At 40.8% G+C, this 12,622-nt stretch overlaps 2 long non-coding RNA genes across 2 annotated transcripts; one reads left to right on the top strand and one right to left on the bottom strand.

Moving 5' to 3' along the window:
• Window positions 1–7,734: 7,734 nt before the first annotated feature.
• LOC141941319 (uncharacterized) lies at window positions 7,735–11,986 on the bottom strand. The gene is made up of 2 exons (XR_012628279.1): window positions 11,852–11,986; window positions 7,735–10,105 (listed from the first exon to the last, which is right to left on the bottom strand). It is a non-coding gene; the product is annotated as an uncharacterized LOC141941319 (long non-coding RNA).
• On the top strand, window positions 10,244–12,130 carry LOC141941318 (uncharacterized). The gene is made up of 2 exons (XR_012628278.1): window positions 10,244–10,561; window positions 11,910–12,130. It is a non-coding gene; the product is annotated as an uncharacterized LOC141941318 (long non-coding RNA).
• The last annotated feature ends 492 nt before the right edge of the window (window positions 12,131–12,622 follow it).

Genomic DNA, 12,622 nt, shown 5'->3' with positions numbered 1-12,622 from the left:
CATTCTCAGATGATGAACCTTCATTGATCTGCCAAAGACTCCAAGGAAAGCATAGAGGAGAATGAAGAAATGTAAGCCTTTTGTTCAGAGTCCTATGTCTGTGAAGTGTGGCTTGCGCTTCCATTGAAAACAGGAAAAAAAAGTTGAATACTGTGAGATATAGGCAAAGTCTAGCAAGCTGATGGAAAGTACTTCCTTCACCCTCCCCCACCAGGAAAAGACAGGGATGGAGGCCTTACAGGTCATTTTTCTCACAGATAATTGGCATGCTAATTGCTATGTGTTTAATACACACCTAGTGTGAGAGGGCGGAGCCTACACTGATTGCTTTGCTTTCTCCAGTCTAATTGCAGCACCTCAAACCAGAAACCACAAGTTCACCGTGCACGCTCTAATGTGCATGAGAGGTACCAGTAAATGGTCCCTTGCACTCAGAGTGCATTATCCTCTCTGGTTTTGTATGTGAGGTTGCAGTGGAGGCGTACTGCTTAGGATTTTTGCAGAGCATGATTTACCTTGAACTCTCTCAGTGCTGTGTGGTACTCTGACAGAGAGGGCTGCTAACAGTGCAAAAACCTTCCCACAGCCCTGACGTTTACAGGTTGGCTGTGTGCATACACGTGTGAAATGCTGTTTCAGCTGTTTTTTTAATGAGGGGAGTTAGTCCAAGAATGAAGGGAGCTCACTTGCACGCCCCTCTGCCAACCTGATGCTTCATGTGACCTGAAGGCTGTTGTGGAGCATTGGGGTTGGACACAAAACCACTTGGAGCCCTCATGTCCCCAGATACATATTTTAAAAGAGCAAATTTTGTGGCTGTTTTAGCACTGAGAAATACCCTTTAGGTAATAATATATTAGTAACACTGGCACAGGGCAACCTTTTTCAACTCATGCCAGTGCTGTAGTCATCAGCTTGTTAGATGTGCACAACAAATAAATCCTAATTTTCAGGTAGAATGTGGAAAAAGAGGCTTACCAAGTATCATCCCCCTGTGTATGTGTGTGTGTCTGTGTCAAGTTGCACTTGACACAGCTTCAGATGGCTTGCTCAAAGAAGAGAAAAAATAAATACATGTGTTGAAAGAGCAGTAGGTGCAGGGTTCAAAAAGCATGACATGCAGTCTTCTACTTCTCATTCAGATAAATGGTAAATTCTGCAGTCACTGAATTCTGTGGTCTTATCCAGTGATAGACATTTCCCTGCAAGCATTAGTAGTAAAAGCTCTTTGGAATGAGAGTTGGACTGGCCACTGAAGCTGTAACAGATTGAATTTGCTGCTACAATTTCAATAGACAAAATTTAGAGGAAAGTTTGTGTAAGCACTAGATAAAAATAATTTATCAAGCTAGGGAATCAAAGCCTTTTTTTTTTTTTTTTTTTTTTTAAGTCAGAATAACTCCTGGAGTTGTCAAGATACTGGGACAAGTAAACTGTGATGTAAGTGTTGTTCTTTCTTCTGCCTCCCTGAAAGTTTTTCAAAGAGGCCTCAGAAAGCACAGGGGAGGAAGAGCTGGTTGTGGCAATGGGAAGATGTCCACCCAGCTGGATCCCAACATCTTCCCCCATGCCCAGTATGCTCCCAGTTCAGAGCCATCAGTTTGGGCTTGCAAACCTCTCCCTTTGGCCTAGCAAAATCCCTGTAACAAGCCAATCCTGCAGAGCCCTCAGGTTTGGTTGGGCTGAAAACTGTGGAGTGGACTTGGTTGTTGTTTCTCACCACCCAACATCCTTTTGGGAAGGAGCACAGTGATGTGCTTACGCAGATGGGATGGCCACGTGTGCAAGTGCTCTGCATCATCCATTGCCTGTCAGAGGGCTTAAGTAGAGAAGGACGTGAAGGGACAGGTGGCAGGAGCGACTTTGAGTGAAGGAAAAGGAAGAAACCAGGATAACTTCTGTATGCCTTTTTCTTCCATGCTGTGAACACTCTGTGGGCTGGTCATCCCTAAATTAAGTCCCCAGCCTGTAGTAGCTGATGTCCACAGGCAGCCAGTCACCAAGGCAGGACATCAGTGTAAGCACATAAAGTAGACAGGTGAGGGGGCTGTTGGTTTCTAGTTCAGTAATAATCGCGCATAAACTACAGCAGTTGAAATAAATACATACTACAAAGGAATGTGAAATTATAGAAATACCAGCAAGGCGTGGAGTAGCCCACAGCCTTGGTGTCCTGTCTGATATGGTTAATGCTCCCGTGTTTCTTGCCAGCATGATAGGAAGAACTCCAGCTTCCATCAGTTTAGGTGAAGGTCTCATTCTTGTCACCAAAAAAAGATTCTTCCTTAATGATCTGTGCATTTGTTAATTTTACCCCTAATATTTTAAAATTATTTTGTTCTGTATCATATATACCAGAGAGCAAATACATCCTAGATTAGACTGTATAGACTAGACTGTAAGGGTACTACAGCTGTGAATAAACTAGCTGTATTTTGTGCAAAAGATGTATGATTCACTATAGAGTTTCTCCTCTCTGCCTTGCCCCGTTTTTTTCCCCCCCATATGTATGATCCTGCAGTAAACCAACCCCAGACACCATAAGGTGAAGACCAGAGGCAACTCATCATGATCTTGGTGTCAGTGGTTTCTTTTGAGAACATCTCTGAAAGGTACTTCTACAGAGAGGTAACAGTGTGTATTAAAAAAAAAATTCTCTTCTAACTTGGGCTTCCAGGCCCCAAATGGATGGTCCCAGATCCAAGCCCCTCAATACTTTAGGTTGAAAACAAGTCTGTACGTTTGTGGTGTCGCTGCAGTAATGCTGCTCTGTGAATGGCACAGCGCTGCTTCTTCCCTCCTGCTGTCCCCTGCTGCACCGTGCAGCCACACATTTACACCCTGAGCATGAAATCTGATTAGCAGAAATGGCTGAGGGTTTGTTTTCCTCCACACATGAAGCTACACCGACCCAGAGCACAACATCAAAGCTCAGCTCTGCTCCTCTGCCACTAGAGTAGATGTAAGGCAAGTTTGGCTACTTTGCAATGGGATATAGAGAGGTGGAAGAAATGTGTGGAGAAGTAATGAAATAAAGAAAACTGCTTAAAAATTAGAAGTTTGAAGTGCTTTTATTTTTTTTCTTTTTTTTCCCTCTTTTTATTTCTTCTTTTTTCTTTTTTTCTTTATTTTTTTCTTTCTTTGTTTTGCTTTACACTTGCACTGTGGCACATTCTTAAACTGGGTAATTTGCAGTGTCTTAGGAGAAATTACTGTGACAAGCAGGATTGTGTATCTCAGTCACCCTCGCTAGAGCAGCTGCTGAGGATGCCTGCGGTACAATACCTTTCCTGTGTGAGGAGCAAAACAATAAGGCCCAGACATGTTGCTTCTGGAAACACTTGCTTATAGGCAAAATTTTTACACGTTGAATGTGCTGAAATGATAAACTAGATTTTAACTGCATTGTGTAGATTTCAAATAAAAAGCACTTTCCAGAATTGCAGAGAAAGCTCGTAGCTGGCTTTAATAAGTAAAATTTTTTGAAGTGGTTATATTACATGTATATAATAAATGGGGGTTTATATTACAAATGCCATAATTATAAATTATATAATTGTGCATAACCGATAGTTATTAATTCTATATTAATTATATATTGTGGGTTATGTGCAATGTATAGCTGACCTAATTATATAAATTTGCACTTATAAATGTCTTATGTATTTACAAACACAGTTTCTTACATGTTTATAAACCTGTAATCTCTGATTTGCTTAGCATCATTTGTTAACTACCCAGTTAAAGACGACTTCTCTCTGGTGTATGACTCAGCTCCTCCCTGGCCCTTTGGGAGCTGTGATACCTTGTCCGTTTGCACGCACATGTGTTGGGGTTTAACCCCAGCCAGCAGGCAAACACCACGCAGCCACTCGCTCACCCTCCCCCACCCCAGGGGATGGGGGAGAGAATTGGAGGAGTAAAGGTATGTAGACTCGTAGGTTGAGATAAAAACAATTTAATAATTGAAATAAAATAAAATTAAAATAATAATGTTAATAGTAATAGTAAAAATAGAAAATACAAACAGGTAATGCACAATGTGATCGCTCACACCCACTGCCTGCTGCCCAGCCCATTCCCAGCTAGCGACTCCAGGGAAGAGAGAATCCTGAAACCACCATCCTGGAAGCGAGAGTGAGCAACCTGATCAACCCTCATCTACATGCTGAGTATGACATTGTATGATAGGGAATATTTCATTGGCCAATTTGGGTCTGTTGCTCTGGCTGTGCTCTCTCCCAGCTTCTTGCACACCTGTGCACTAGCAGGACATGGGAAGTTGAAAAGACCTTGATTTCTTAGCAACAACTAAAAACATCAGTGTATTATCAACATTCTTCTCATATCAAATCTTGTACTGAATCCAAAACATAGCACTATTCTAACTACTAAGAAGGGAAAAAAAAAAAAAAAAAAGCAAGCTCTATCCCTGCCAAAACCAGGATAACATGAAAAGCAGTATTGCAAAGTCAAAACAGAGCAGTGTGGTGCATGTGCCAGCTCTACTGTGCTAATAAAAATAAGGTAAAAGAAATAGGGTAAGTAAGCACACATCTCTAAACCCTAGCAGGGCTCTCATTTTGCAAAGGAAAGTTAGTGGAAATCACTGGTGCTGATTTATTGAGAACTGGGGAGTGAGGAGGGAAGCAAACCAGAAGCTGGGCTCCTTTTGCAGTTAAATGTTAATGTTCACTCCTTGTGCCTGCTCTGGCAAGGAAAGGAAGGTTTAGACATGTTCAGTTAATGAACAAAGCAACCAAATAAATACAAAGAGGCCAAACAAATTAGTATTCCACATTTTTCTTGGTCTTCTGAGAGGCTGTATACAGTAACCAGGGGATAGACTGGGGTGTGGGGAGGGTCTCAGTGTTTAGAAAAGCGGAAATTCCCCTCTCCCAGTGAAGGAAACATGCTGTGCTTGAGAAGGCTCAAGAAGCAGTTGGCAGCTGTGTGCAGGAAGAGGAAATCATCTCATCTTGAATTTGAAAGCAAAACTCCATTTCAAGTGAACACTAGAGCAGCAGAGTCACTGGCAAAATTTACAGCTTGGGTGACCTATACAGTTTCTTCACTGAAATGTAAATATGTTGGTAAGAAAGCATTTAGAGAAAGGCCTTTCCCTGACATTTTCTTCTGAAACAACACAAGAAGCCTCCCCAGATTTTGTGCATTTATGAAATAGACCTTTTTAAAGTGAGGGCTGCAGAGAGAAGGTGGAACTCTGAGTGAGGCTGGTTCAATAGCTGTCTGCAAACCAGCTTTACTCGCCTGAACATTGTCAGGTATTTCTGGATACCTTGAATAAGAAAGTTTTTGCCATCCCACCCTACTCCAAGACTTTTTGAGCCACTGAGACCGTTGAAAAATATATTTTCATGTCAGCTGATGCTGGTTTGCGCTCTTCTGTTTGCACAGAAAGAAAAATCTTTCCTTCAAACTTGAAAATGCTTTAAAACCTCGGCTTTGAAGCAAGGCTTGAGGACACAGTGGTGATCTGATTTCTGTTTAGCATTGCCTAGAGCCTACCTGCTTCAGCCTGCAAAAGCAGCCCTGGCTTTTTGGCCATCAGTAGCTGCTCTGTGACTCCACCTGGGTTTTATTTTTTTCTCCCTCTTTCAGATGACAGCCCATGCGGTGTCTCAGCACCAAAGAGGCAGGTGAACACGGGGCAGTTAGTTGCTGCACCTCCACGGAGCCTGAACTCAGCTAGCCCAGGAAATTGCTTTGCAGTCAGCAGCCCTGCACCATCACAGCTTCATCAAAAGGCCAGCACAATGTCAGTGAAGGTTGCAGCTGGAGTAAACGTGCTCCGAGTAATGTTTTTCTATTTAGCAGAGAGGAAAGGAACAGAGAAGTAAGAAAGCAAATTGGGTATTTTTTAGATTGTGATGTGTTTTTCACACTCGGTTCCCCAGTCGCCTTTGCACTGCGAGGTCCTCCTGCCACGTGCTGTGTGTTTTCATCAGGACTCTGGGTGTATGAGTAAAACCAGTGCTTTACAGGAATAACCTCTGAGCTACACAAGACCTTCATCTTAGAGAAACAAAGCGAGAAAAAGGGAAAATAAGTCCAGCGCAACCCAGTTTTACACACTGCTAAGATCTGTGGGTCTTCCAGCATGTGGGCTTGGGCACCACCGTGGCTCTGGCCATTGTAGCAGGAGGGATCCATCCAGACCAGGTCAGCCAGAGTCATTTTGAATGGAAAGCATGCTTTAAAAGTAAATAAACTGAGTTATGTTGCCTGTTGACATAAATGCAAAACACGGAGGAGCAGGAAGCATCTTTGCTTTTGTGCACAGGAGGGTGCTTTCAGGTCAGGTTATCGCTGAGGTGCATTTCTGGCCAGTGAAGCTTGTTCTGGCAGTGAGACTGCCCTACTTGGTGGGGGGAAGCAATTTCATGCAGTTCAACATCAGGTACCCACGTCTTTGGGTTTTTTTGTATTTAACAGTGTATTTAACAATAATAAATCTTAAACCAGAATCCTGACACCTACAGCCCATGAAAATGCCAGCAGTCTACTCCTAGCCTTAAAAACCTCCTCAAAGCTCTCTGGGACTGGTCAGCTCTACACAGGCTGGGAAAAATATTTGTGAGCTGCCCAAATTGCCCTACCGGGACTCCGAGCCAATGTACTGATGTCTGCGGCAACACGAGCTTTCTTTGAGAACAAAGTGTAGTTTCCTTTTGTGCGTTGAACAAATAAACATTGTGTGGGAATTGGTCAATACAGATATACTTTTTTTTTTAAAAAAAAAAGTATCCAAGTCACTTGTTTCAGAACACTGACCCGTTTATTGCTTGGGAATGCCTGTGACTTCTATCTGAAACTTCAAAATTAGAGGTATCCATGGCGGGCACAGATGACTATTGAAATAGCGCCAGGGATGCTTCTGCATGTAAAATTTAGCACAGAAGAAGTGTCTGAAAACTGGCAGTCTGCCTAGTGCCAGAATTAATTATGAATTCGGTTTTTAGTATAGTTTAGACTAGAAACCATCCCAATTATCCTTTCTCCTTTAATTGAATTTGAAGTCTGCCATTAACCTCTGCTTCCTGTAACTCATGTTTTGAGCTCAGCTTGTCCTGCCTGGCAAATGGGAGAACTGGAGAGAAATGGGGGAGAGAGGCAGAGAAAAAGAGAAGACTCTGAAGTATGCAACGGTATTTGCCACTTATCTGTCTTCAGGTACTGGCTCCCTGAAATTTTTCGCGTTAATATTGTCTTTCAGCTCTTCTGTTCCAGCTGTTCCTGCTTAACCAAGAATTTGGAGATGAATTTGGTTTTGTATTATAAATGGTCCACATATAAAATGATGGCCTGAGTATAGATAGACTTTAAAATGTAGGGAAGGAAAGCAAGAGACTTGTGGAAACGAGGGAGGTGTAGGCTTGTATATGCAAATTCTGCCCTGAAGCGTTCGGATTCATTTACTGAAATTGCTTCTAATGAAACTAACTTTACATGGATACTTTTTGTAACAAGAATTTAAAAAGTTGAACAGTGAACAATGCCTAGGAAAGATCACACATACACGTTGAAGCTCTGCTCTAATACTTATTGCCAATCCTTCTGAAAATGCATAATTTGATGCATGTATGCTAGTTTGGTTTTAGAAATAATTTCTAAAGAAAGAATGCCAGATCTGAATGAATTTTCCATTTCTTTTGTTTGTTTCTTGCCAGCATCTGTTTAAACCCTCCATCTTCATAAAACACAGTGGAAAAATTGAGTACATGTATATATTTTAAAATGTTAGTAGAAATACAACTGTTGAAGTTCAAAGAGATAATTAACATTTAAATTACTGTATTTTGAAAAAAAACACACAAAAAACCAGGACTAGTTGAGCAGGTTTAATCAGAGAAGAAGTCAATTTAATTGAGAGTAGATATGCAGAAATACCAGCTCCTAAAGCCAAGCTCATCTTTTGTGAGATGTATCAAGCTGATTTCTTCACTGCTTCTGGTTTGGGCCTGCATATTTCAGTAATTAGATTTTTTTTTTTCTACATTAAGATGATGAGAGGTGTGATGATAGCAGTAGCACCGCATAACAAGAGACTGAATATGAGTGCCATGTTAAGTAAAATAATTTCTTTGGTGTCTGTACTATGGTAAGAAATCCATCATATCCCAGTGTTAGAAATATTTGTCCAAATTTACCCAAATTATTTTCCTTAAATATCCCCCCTGGAAGTACAGTGCTTTCCCTTTTTTAAATTCAGTTAAAAACATTACAGTGAATTTTTGATACAATTTTGAAAACTGGCCGTGGGCGTGATATTCCAGCCTGATGTAGGGCCTCGGGGGCTGCTGGCCTGGCCCAATCTGCAGCGGCGCTGCTGAGCCCTGCCTGGCTGAGCACCAGCAGCGTGTGGCCCCCTTCAGCTTGTATTACAAAGCCTCTTAAATAGTAGTTCCAGCTGCTGCAGGGGGTTGTGCATATGCCAGCCACAGGCATAAAAATCATCAACTGGTTGCAAAAACAAGGCTGGAGAGCTAACATTTTTGTTCACTCTTTATACATATAAATGTATTTTTTTTAATATATATGTATATATACACACACACATATATACATGTGTACTTGTTTGGGTTGTCACTCCAAAGCCTTAGGGTTCCCAAGGGCTTTGTTTGGGTTTTTTTCCCAGGTACCAGAGTGCCTTCATGATTTAGGGACGTAACATTGTTACTGTGCTACACATGGGGATGGCGGCCAAGTTTCTCCCTTCATCCAGGGCAGGTTGTCACCCAGGAACCAGGGGGAAGGTATGTTCTGTCCCCTGTATGATCATCCTGAAGAGATCCCAGATGGCCACAGTGTCAGCTGATGTCACTCTCTGCTCTATAACCTCCTTCTGAAGACTGGAAGATACTGGTTCAAAAGCCAGAAGTCACCTGTGAAACTGCCTGTGAGTCAGGGGGTGCCTGGGAGGCAGGAGTGGCTTTTCTTTGTATTTTAAAGTAGTAAAGTTTTCTATTTTTCTCTAGAATTAAAACCACTTTCTGATTAAACATTTATAATTCTTTACGGCACATACTTCTGACACGTCTTACAAATACTTGGAAATTCTGTAGCCTGTGTTTTCCACAAGCCTTCAGAAAATTACTCTTTCAAGGGATTACTGCTGGATTAATTTAACAATCATGCTGCAAAAATGGGAAGGTAAGCGGCCCAGCAGAAGATACAGTAGCCAAAACTCTTATCTCAAGACCCATTGCTTGGAGAATTGCAGCAACTTCCCTTAGTCAATAATGAGTCTTATTTATAAGTTCACATACAATACAGAAAGGAAGCTTGTTGCACTATTGTGGAGATCAAAGTGTCAATGTTTTTTCTCCTTCTCCTGTTTAGAAAGCTGAAGTCAGTTTGCATGTATCTGTATCCCTCTCATTGCTGAGCCCAGCACGGTTGATAGCTCTGGGCATTTTTTTAAAGCTGTTTCTAAAGATAAACATTTTGCAAAAATTCCCAGAATGCAAGTGCCCAACTTAATTTACCCAGAGCTGTACTGTTTGTTAGCAGGCTGTTTCTTTATAGCGGGTTTTAAGTTCCAATTCAGTGTGTCATACATTAATAAATAATGAGGAAACTTCTTCCATGGTCAAGGGTGGAATCCCTGCCTTACTGAGGTCCGTACAAACAAAACCTCTATTGATTTAGCTCAATAACATTTAGAGGTTAATCCCAAATCTCCTGCTCCTTTTTTAAGAACCATTCTATCACTGAAAATATATGAATAAGATTACATATACTAATCAAAACAATCCCCAAAGGTGCCTGAGCACACTCACATTCTTTAATCTTCACAGCAGCTTTAAAAAGTGGATTGTCCTTAGTTTTTCAGTGGCAGTTTGAGAAGCAGAGAGGGGATGGTTTTTGTCAATGTGCAGAATTCAGTCTGTCTTTTCTCCCAGGTTATGCTTTGTGAGCTCAAATAGACAACGCATGTGTTATCACCATCTACTTGGCTACAGCAGGTAACTGGTTGGCTGCCTGTGTCACGAAGACAGCTGCCAGCCAGGAGATTTCTTCTCATGCAAACGGCAGAGGTATTTTCACTAGGCAGGCGAGGATGCTTTGATCAGGGATGATGCTAGAGAGAAGGAGAAAGAGAGAGCATATAGTGTTTGTATATATTATAGTCTATATAGTATATGCATATAGTACACATATATATGGCTTTTTTAAACAGACTATAAAAAGTCCCACTTTACTATGAGCCTTATGGGTGTTTCCTTTCACAGAAGCAAAGGGCTAATCGGGAGAGGAAATAGACGCCGATTACCCCACCCACCTTCGAAGTCTCTGCTAAAGCCATTTATCATAACGTTTCTCAACCTTCTTGGGTTGGCAACTTTACAGGAGGACTCGTTTTTGCAACCTCTTTACGGCATCTACAAAAAAATAATGGTAAAATAACCCCAAAGTAACAATAACACCTGTCTTAAGCACGGAGATGGCTAGGTGTGGTACGGATACATGGGAGCTCCCCGGACAGCCAGGCTGTTACGTCTAGTTGTGGGACTGAAAAAGATCAGCCAGAACTGTTGTAAGTATTTCAGAGCTAAACCAGTTCAGGGGAGTTCGTGGTCAGCTCTTATGCCTGCAATGTGTTAAGGTTGTACTTCCTGAATATCGGAAATATTTGTGTACTTTTCCCTTAATGCTGCATAAATGGTTTCGTGAATTTAAAGCGGGTTTAATTCTGTGAAAGATAGGTACTGGTATCAGAATTGTCTTTTTTAATATTTATATTTTAAAAAATCAAAATTTGCATCTTATTACATTAAAAGAGATAAGTAGATGGACAGAAACTGTGTAAAAATGACTGTAAGAACTTTATTTGCCTGGTCAATGAAAGTTTAGTTAATTTTTTGGTGTTTAAACTCTATTGGAATGAGAAGACTTCTGAGATGGGATTTATTTTACTTGTCAGCCACAAACATTTTCATGTCAAATGAAAAATCAGAAGGGAAAAAATGCAAGATAGACATTGACCATTCGAACATTCTTATGTAACAATGAAAAATAAAGGTCAAAGAATTTATAGTAAAATTTAATGTTTCAGGAAGTGTTTACAGATCATTAATTAAAAGAAGACAGGTTGGATATAACCTGAATTCAGTTCCATAGACTTACCTGAGGGCTCTACTGAGACCTGAGTTTTCATATGGCATTGAGAAAGCACAGTTACGAGTCTCCAGATGTCTTAGCTTAAACATCCGTACACACAGGAATACCAGTAATTCATAGTATCACAGGCAGCAATAACCTGATTAATAACAGTTCAGGGGACTCAAAGGTCACCAATTCTGAACTGTAAGTATTTTTAAAAATAGCTTTTATTAAATTAAAGATAACTCAGTATCTTGGGATGCTAAATTCAGTGCCTCTTAGAGGGGTTCATCATTTAGAGAGAGGTCCTTTGTAAATCCAACTTGTTCTCCCAAGGCCAGTCAGAAGAACTGAACTTCCAGGGACTACTTAAGTATATAACACTGTGAAAGTAAGCATAGCCTATAGAGGCCTTCCTAGCTGCTAATTAGAGCTATTTGAGACTTCATTCCTGCAGGAAATCTCAAATTCCACTTTGACAATACTCAGATTTTACAGACTATTATTCAGATTAAATTTCTACATAGACAACTATTTTATATTTTCTCTTAAATTCAAGCACTTTTTACTGGTAAGTGTGTGTCCTCAGGAGGCTTGAGAATCATAACTTACATCTGAAGCAATTTTTCCTGGCCCTTGCTGGAAAAGAGTAAAATAATCCCATTTTTGGTTATGAGTATTGTTTTCCACCGTTTTCCTGAGTCTTGTCACAATTAACACCCACCTCCCAGTGCTTTTTGAATGGTTTCTTCCCAAACCTCTGCCCTTCTTTCTACCTCCAGGTGAAGAGTATTTCAGAGACAGCAACTGGAAGAGAAAAGGTGGCAGGCAGCCTCGGTGAGACCAGCTCCAGCACCAGATCCCTCTTAAACTTCTTACTGAAATCAGAAGGAGAATTGAGGGTTTAATTTTGAAGGATCAACATCTTACCGGGACACAGCTGTTGTAGTGTTCTCGGGTAGATGTGATATTGTAGTGCCTAATACTTACCGTTAAAATGAAAGCCTGGAGAATTTCTTCTCAGTTTTATATTGTGGGATTGAGATGCTTTATGTGTAGACTGGCAAATTTCTCTGCTTCTGAGTCCTTTATACAGACACTGAAAACCTAACCTGCAGCAGTGCACAGGTAATATCATTTTGATGGTGATGGTCTGACTGGATTTCAGATTTGTCCCATTTAATATTTGAACTGTGATGGTTCCGTAACTATTTCCGAAATAATCTCTCAAATGTATACTAATTATCAACAGGTTCGCTGGCAGAACTGCAATGAACAGTTCTTAATGGCCCAATAGCTTTCCAATCCAGGTTCAGTAAACAACTCCAAAACCAAGCCATTACTCCGAAGGCATGTTTAATCTCTAAATGAGATTACAACTGAAAACCTTCATATTTAATCATATTAATTGTAGGCTGCTGTTGCCAACAGAATGAAGCACGCTCATTCCAAGCATTAGTTTCTGTAATTAAGACATCTACTGAAAACAGTTCTT

This window comes from Strix uralensis, chromosome 3, assembly GCF_047716275.1.
Source record: "Strix uralensis isolate ZFMK-TIS-50842 chromosome 3, bStrUra1, whole genome shotgun sequence".
Taxonomy (NCBI): Eukaryota; Metazoa; Chordata; class Aves; order Strigiformes; family Strigidae; genus Strix; species Strix uralensis.
The sequence above is the reverse complement of the archived record's forward strand: the minus strand, read 5'-3'. Positions and strand labels throughout refer to the sequence as shown.